The 8,713-nt window shown below is 41.0% G+C and overlaps 1 non-coding gene across 1 annotated transcript; it reads right to left on the minus strand.

Moving 5' to 3' along the window:
• Positions 1-2,808: 2,808 nt before the first annotated feature.
• On the minus strand, positions 2,809-2,946 carry LOC119927810. Its single transcript, XR_005450779.1, has one exon. It is a non-coding gene; the product is annotated as a small nucleolar RNA SNORA7 (small nucleolar RNA).
• Between the last annotated feature and the right edge of the window lie 5,767 nt (positions 2,947-8,713).

Genomic DNA, 8,713 nt, shown 5'->3' on the forward strand with positions numbered 1-8,713 from the left:
CTGTGTGGCTACTCCCTGACTTCTGACCACAGCAGGGGGAGGAAAAAGAAGAAATACAAGCTCCTGACTAGGAATCTCCTGTGGCTGCTTCAGACATTTGGGGAGAAAAAGCCCCATACCATAAAACTCACTGAGGCACCTCTCTCAAAAACATAATGGACTGGACTGAAAGCCTAACTTTAACTGATGTGAGGTTTGGGACTTTCTCCAGGTACGAATTCATGCAGCAATGAGCACAGATAAGGCAGATGACCCAGAGTAAGGCCAAACTGTTTACCAGCAGATGTGTTTTTGAAAATCTTCCTTAACTGGTCGTGGCAGCGGAAAATATCCTGCTGTTAAACGCATCTGCAATCCAGGGCTCTCCCAATCCACCTACAAAAATTCTGACCTTTAAAGAAATGATGGAGAAGCTGGCGATTTTTTTTCCCCCTGGCATTGAAGCTCGGTCTATTTAAGGCTCAAGGCAATTGCAGCCCTCTTTGCTCCCTATTTCACATCATTTTTAAGTCTTGTTCTGGCCGCTATGAACCCTTCAGCACTTCTCCCTGTGCAATCACTCGAGTCAAGATCTGTGATTTATGATTTGCAGATGACATGTACATTTCTTGGCTGTTGGCCGCTAAGGCGGTCTGCAAACCTAAGGCAATGAACCGCAGGCATGCTGTCCAATCACTAGAATGCCACTCCAAATTGCTATTCTCATGCAAATGAATAACAATTTTCTCATTACTTCTGACTGGGGTGGGGGTTTTGGCACTATAGTTCTGATGTCGGGAACGACCACAGTCATATTTTTAATTGTAATGGTTCTTGCGTTTGCCCACCAGAATTGTGAACAACATACCTTAATGGGTAGAGGCATTAAACAAAAACCTTTTGACTTGCTTTGCATTTCAGAAAAAATTCCACCCCAAACAAAGCAATTTCTGCCATGCATAATCAAAATCTTCTAATCCTCTTACTCTGACAATCTATTGCTGAGTTGAACTAAACAATATCTGTGATCCTAAAGCATTGGCACAATTATTCATACAATTCTGATCATCTTTCGAATAAATATTTATAAAATACTTGAGGAAAGTATTAGTTTTTTTAGGATAGTCAGTTTTTCTGACAGTGTTTAAAATATTCACTGCATTTAAAAGATATCAGCTAAGAAGATATTCTAAACCAACATCATAAAGGTATAAATGTAATGTTATTTGAAACACAAAGTAATAAAATTGCCATCAGAAGAATTACTGAGATTCAGCATTCTGAGACCAAGAAAAACAAAAAATGGGTATATCAAGTACCCACTCTTCCCCTTCAGAAGCAAAATATACTGAAGCAGCTCAATTTTGTCACACATTCTAAAGTCTACATATTGTGTACAATTCCTAATCCTGTCACCCTGCAGGGTTGAAGATTAAAAGAATGTATAATAAATGTCTCTGTCATTTCTCATAAATATAGAATTGCTAAATCAGGTGTAGCCCATTCCCAAACAAACAAAAAACTAACTCAATTTAAGCCAATTTACACTGTACATTGCTATAACCCAAATGTATAACTGATTTGAAGTTTCTCCACCTCTCCAAGATAAATTAACTTGGACACACACACACACATCACAAGATAGATGTGCTTCTTTAAGTAAAAAGTTTACATTTGTTGAGGTTTATTTCTCCTTAATTCTCACTAGCATCGTCAGAGTATTTGAACAAGATAGTTGTGTTGACATTATACCATTCTTCTCCCTGTCTACTAATACCTGTGTCAGTATGAAAGTTTTAACACTAATCAATTTTATTATCTTTCAGAGTTACAAAGGCTTATATTTTGGACTCTGTTCAAATTAACTTGTGTCATTGCTTAGAACAGTGCTTGGCACGTAGTAAATGGTTAAGAAGCAGTGTGGCTTACTGGATAGAGCACAAGCCTGGAAGTCAGAAGGACCTGGGTTCTAATCCCAGCTCTGCCTAATAGTAATAATAATAATAATAATAATAGTATTTGTTAAACACTTACTAGGTATGAAGCACTGTTCTAAGCACTGGGAGGGGACTACAGGGTGATCAGGTTGTCCCATGTGGGGCCCACAATCTTAGTCCCCATTTTACAGATGAGGTAACTGAGGCACAGAGAAGTGAAGTGACTTGCCCAAAGTCACACAGCTGACAAGTGGTGGAGCCAGGATTAGAACCCATGACCTCTGACTCCCAAGCCCAGGTTCTTTTCACTGAGCCACGCTGCTTTTGTGTGACCTTAGACAAGTCACTTAATTTTCTGAGCCTCAGTTACCTCATCTGTAAAATGGGGATTAAGATTGTGAGCCCCATGGGGAGCAGGGACTGTGTCCAACCTGATTAACCCCTATCTACCCCAGTGCTTAGAACAGTTCTTGGCAAATAGTAAGTGCTTAATGAGTACCATTATTATTATCATCATCATTTATAATAACTTCCTGTTTAAACTTCAGTTGCCTGAAAGTGTTCCTACATTCTTCCCCAAAAGTGGCCCTTTTCCCCACACCTTCCCCAACCTCAGTGCCCCACCCTCAAGCTGAAAGTGAAAAATTGGTCCCACTGCCGACGATGCAACACATCCTGTTTTATGCTGTCGAGTCGTCTCCTACCCGTAGCGACTCCATGGACAGACCTCTCCCAGAACTTTCCATCTGCAATCGTTCTGGTACTGTATCCATAGAGTTTTCTTGGGAAAAATCCAAAAGTGGTTTACCATTGCCTCCTTCTGCACAGTCAACTTGAGTCTTCTCCCTCTACTCTCTCCCAGGCCACTGCTGTCTAACACAGGTGAAATTTCCCTTATAGCAGGTTGCCTTCCATTTGCTAGCCACTGACCAAGCTAGGAATGGAATGGATAGGCCTCTACTTGACTCTCCCTCCCATAGCCAAGACTGGTAGAATACTGGAAACTCACCAGGTGTGATCCTAAGAGGGAGGAATGATGTAATTTTCTGGCAGAAAATCCATATTTGTTCATTCAATCGTATTTATTGAGCGCTTACTGTGTGCAGAGCACTGTACTAAGCACTTGGAAAGTACAATTTGGCAACATATAGAGACGGTCCCTACCCAACAGTGGGCTCACAGTCTAGAAAGTGGGCTCACAGTCTAGAAATCAGCCTAAGGCTCAAACAAGCAATCTTTCAATCAATCATGGGATTCACTGAGTGCTTACTGTGTGCAGAGCGCTGTACTAAGTACTTGGGAGGGTACAATGCAATAGAATCTATAAACACAATTCCTGTCCACAAGTTTACAGTTTAAAGGGGGAGACAAACACTGAAGCAAATACAGCTGATCCAATGAAATGACCATAAGAAGCAGTGTGGCTTAGTGGATAAGGCACAGCTCTGGGAATCAGAAGGACCTGGGTTCTAATCCCAGCCCTGCCACTTGTCTGCTGTGTGACCTTGGGAAAGTCACTTCACTTCTCTGTGCCTCAGTTACCTCAACCATAAAATGGGGATTGAGACTATGAGCCCCATTTGGGACAGGGACTGTATCCAACCTGATAGCCTTGTAACTACCCCAGTGCTTAGTACAATGTCTGGCACATAGTAAGTGCTTAACAAATGCCAATTTTTTTAAAAAAAGGAAGAGGAACTTGTAAAATTCCCTTCTTGCTGGATTGAAACCCAGACTGTTTCAATTTGTGCTATTAAGAAACATGTCTCTTAAGGTTTGTTTTTATTTATAAAATAAGCTCTGACTTTATGTAAATCCTAATAGCTTCTGTATCAAAAATACCTGCTCCAACCTGGAATCTCAGGAAAATCTCTCCAAAGGAATAATAACGAAGAAAAGATAGCATTCATTAAGTTCCATTTAGGATTGTTGCCTGAGTTTCTTTTTGGTCTTCTGCCTGATTTCCTTCAGGCCCAGGACACATGGGTCACCACTAATTTGAATATCTGGATTAACTGATTTTACAGAATTCAGTAAGGGAGTCAGCATCCAAGAGGGAATTAGGATGCAATAGTTCCTGGTTTCTAATCCCATTTTAAAGTTCCCACCTGCTTCCATGACCACGCTGTGGAACAAGGGAATTTACAAGAGGGTTTTTGCATGTTAATTATGCTGAAGCTGAATGTAAGATACTTGCTGAAAACTATAAATACACTGATGATATTTAAGTAGAAAATATACTTAATGATCTGAACTTAGTCTGATGATGTCTTACCTACCGTTCATCAATTCTTGCTTGAAGTAAGGGAATGACATCTAAACCGGGACAAAGAAACACACTGCTCTTGTATGTTCTAAATATTTTAATTGATAATTAAAGGTCTGCCCATTGGGAATTGGTGGAGACAGCTTTCTGGCAGGATTCATTCTGGGAACAATTCAGATTACACCAAAACAAATGTCATGGATCACCTATCCTTAAAGTCCCTCTCCTCTGGCTGAAAATGAATTTGTCTCAGTTGTGGAACCTCCTGGTGAGTGTGGTCCAAAGGAGCATCAGATTCAATAGGAAGACAGTCTGACCGTTAAAGGAAAAGAAGACAATTTCCACATCCACAATGAGGTAGCCAGACGTTTTGGGGGCGGTATTTAGAGCTGATTTCATTCAGGACTGGATTCACATACTAATAGACATTCAGATGTGTGACTCTGCCATGACTAAGGAGGCTGATTTTTATTCAATTCATTCGGTCCTATTTTTGGAGCAGTTACTGTGTGCAAAGCACTGTATTGAGCACCCGGAAGAGTACAATACAGTCTCTAGAGTGTAAGCTCATTGTGGGCAGGAAAGTGTCTGTTGTTGTATTGTACTCTCCCAAGCACTTAGTACAGTGCTTTGCACACAGTAAATGCTCAATAAACACGTTTGAATGAATGAATGCAATATCACAATTAACAGACACGTTCCCTGCCCACAACGACCTTACTTGCCTGGGCGCACACACACACACACACACACACACACACACACACACTCTCTCTCTCTCTCTCTCTCTCTCTCTCTCTCTCTCTCTCTCTCTCTTTCTCCCTCTCTCTCCCACATAATAAAAATGTTGGTATTTGTTAAGTGCTTACTATGTGCCAAGCACTGTTCTAAGCGCTGGGGTAGATACAAGGTAATCAGGTTGTCTCAAGTGGGGCTCACAGTCTTAATCCCCATTTTACAAATGAAGGAATGGAGGCCCGGGGAAGTGAAGTGACTTGCCCAAAGTTACACAGCTGCCAAGTGAGGGAGTCGGGATTAGAACCCATGACCTCTGACTCCGAAGCTTGGGCTCTTACCACTAAGCCATGCCCCTTCTCTTTGGAGACTGAAACTATACTGAAAAATCAATTATTGGATATTTTTACCCCCAAGTTCACTTTAGCAAGTGAACTCCCTTCTTTTCAAACCACAGAATCCCTTTCCCTGGAGTGAATTTCGGGGACAGCACTTTCCATCTGCTTGGCTCATATAAGTCGATCACAAACACTGCTCAAGTCCATACAAGCTAGTCTGAACCAGTCAATCAATCAATAGTATTTAATGAACACCTACTCTGTGCAGAGCACTTTACTCACTGCTTGGGCCAAGTACAATAGAGTGAGGAGGCACAATCCCCGTCCTTAAGGAACTTACAGTATATTGGGGGGAAGCAGACACTAAAATAAATTAGAGATGGAGGTGGGAACAACAGAGTTTTAAAAAATGGTGGGGAGGGGAGGAGTTGAACCTATAATTTATAGGCAGGACAGTGAGTTTTGGCCATTTGATTAAGCAGAACGAAGCTTCTTAAATCCATAGTGCCCAAACCATTCAGACCCTAAATTTTGGTGTAATAATAATAATGGCATTTATTAAGCACTTATTATGTGCAAAGCACTGTTCTAAACACTGGGGAGTTACAAAGTGATCCAGTTGTCCCACGGGGGGCTCACAGTCTTAATCCCCATTTTCCAGATGAGGGAACTGAGGCCCAGAGAAGTTAAGTGACTTGCCCAAAGTCACACAGCTGACAATTGGCCGAGCCGGGATTTGAACCCATGACCTCTGACTCCAAAGCCCGTGCTCTTTCCACTGAGCCACGCTGCTTCTCATAAAAAAAAATAAAGGACTGTTCTAAATGCTGGGGAGGTTACAAGGTGATCAGGTTGTCCCTCGGGGGGCTCACAATCTTAATCCCCATTTTACAGATGAGGTAACTGAGGCACAGAGAAGTTAAGTGACTTGCCCAAAGTCACACAGCTGCATCACAGCATGGCTGAGGAGATAGATTATGGGCCTGGGAGTCAGAAGAACCTGAGTTCTAATCCCAGCTCCACCACTTATCAATCAATCGTATTTACTGAGCGCTTACTGTGTGCAGAGCAGAGTACTAAGCACTTGGGAAGTACAAGTTGTCAACATATCAGCTATGTGTCCTTGGGAAAGTCACTTCACTTGTCTGGGCTTCACTTACCTCATCTGTAAAATGGGGATTAAGAGTGTGAGCCCCATGTTTATATATATATAATTCTATTTATTTTTATTGATGCTATTGATGCCTGTCTACTTGTTTAGTTTTGTTTTGCTGTCTGTCTCCCCGCTTCTAGACTGTGAGTCTGTTGTTGGGTAGGGATTGTCTCTGTTGCTGAACTGTACTTTCCAAGTGCTTAGTACAGTGCTCTGCACACAGTAAGTGTTCAATAAATATGACAGACTGACTGACTGATTGAATGAATGACAGGGACTGAGTCCAACCTGATTAACTTGTATTCATTCATTCAATCATATTTATTGAGCGCTTACTGTGTGCAGAGCACTGTACTAATTGCTTAGGAATCTACCTCAGCGCTTAGAACAGTGCCATAATAAGTGTTTAACAACTACCACAACTAACATTAAAGGCTCTTGTGCATGGCCCTGTACATTGACACCATTTGGATGATGTGAACTTAAGTGCTTTGCACATAGTAAGCGCTTAATAAATGCCATCATTATTATAAGTTTGGAGAATCTTTTCCAGGGAAGCTTCCTCTGCGCTTTTAAGTATGCAATTTGCTTGAGCTTCTGTTTCTGCAGGTGGGCAACTTCATTAAGGAATGGTTTTAAGGGAAAGGAAATAAAGGTGGGGGCGCGCTACATTTAATCAGGCAGTCAATTATATTTATTGAGCATGCATTGAGTTCAGAGCATTGTACTAAGCTCTTGGGAGAGTACAATATAACAGGCACATTCCCTGCCCACAGCAAGCTTAGAGACACATCTGCCAACTCATTGTTATAATAATAATAATAATAATAACAATAATAATAATAATAATAATAATGATAATAATAGTATTTGTTAAGCACTTACTAGGTGCCAGGCACTGTACTAAGTTTTGGAGTGGATGCAAGCAGATTGGGTTGGACATAGTCCCTGTCCCACATGGGGCTCACAGTCTATCACTTAGTATAGTGCTCTGCACAGAATAAGAGCTGAATAATATAATTGATTGGTTAATAAAATGAAAAGTGTGGCATAAGACAGTGATGAAATTGAGGCCTCTGTCTGGCATCTATCTATTTGGCCTTCCTTTCTAGTAAAGGCATCTGATCATTTGCAGATATAAAGAAAAGGGCAAGATCTGGCTAAGAATGTGACATCAGCCTTCCATTAGGTTGCCATACCATACCAGCATATTCGATAATAATAATGATGGCATTTGTTAAGCACTTACTATGTGCGAAGCACTGTTCTAAGCAGCCCAAGGTTCAAGCTCATCCTTGCTGATGCAACGAACCGTTTCCTTGCCATACTAACCTCTGTCACAGATCCATGCTTTTTCCCGCAGTTGGAAATAAGATAGCCTAGAAAATAAGGGCTCGACGACTATATTTCTTCCTGCTTATATGCTTCGGGAACTGGATGAAGTTTACTTTTCGGTACTCCAGAGACCTAGATGCTTCTTGCCTTCTTCAAATGCGGTCTATTTAATCTCCTGTAGTGTGGGAAATTATGTTCAAAATCTCTGTGATACTCTGTCCGTAGTAAGTTATGCATGTAGTGACAAGTACATGCCATAAGGTCTTGAGATTATATCTCCAATGTGTTGCTGCGGATTGTTGATCAAGATAGGTTGGAAGAAAAACATTATTTTCAGGTGTGAAAAACCGTCACCTTTATCAAATAATTTTTCTTGCATTTTTCCCAAGACGTTGTAGCCTATTTAAACTTGGGAGGTTAAGTTTGTAGCATTCCTTATGGCTGAAAATTTAGTTCACACAATCTCATTGCTCTCTTTATTAGGTGTTAGAGTTAAACAATATTAAAATAAACACAATGGGGTTGGCCTTTTTCGAGCTACATGACGTGTTTATTTCTTGGCTTGGGTTCCTAATTGCATTTATTTGCCTTTCAAGCAAAAGCCACTGTTACTTACACTATCTGCCATGTTTTATATGGTTGGCATTTGTCTTGTATAATGCACAGCATTGTGTGGTGTGAATTAATTGAATGGTTCAGGGCTCAGGTGAGACTTCAATCCTTGCCTGGAGTTTTGCTTTGAATCCAATCCCTCCCTTTATGCTTGCTGGTGTTTTTCTGGGTAGATGAAGAACGTTGGCCACTAGAATGCTTCATTAAATGAGGACCCCCGAGAGTCGTGATATCAAGAATGGAGTAGAAGCAGGGAGTTATGAAGCAACACTTCTTTGTAGTGAAAATTTTGGGGGATCTCTTCCACATGGACGAAAGCAAAGTGAAGTTCCAATCAACAACAAAAAACCTGGTGCCT

The sequence above is a fragment of the Tachyglossus aculeatus genome, chromosome 4 (assembly GCF_015852505.1).
Source record: "Tachyglossus aculeatus isolate mTacAcu1 chromosome 4, mTacAcu1.pri, whole genome shotgun sequence".
NCBI classification, from domain to species: domain Eukaryota; kingdom Metazoa; phylum Chordata; class Mammalia; order Monotremata; family Tachyglossidae; genus Tachyglossus; species Tachyglossus aculeatus.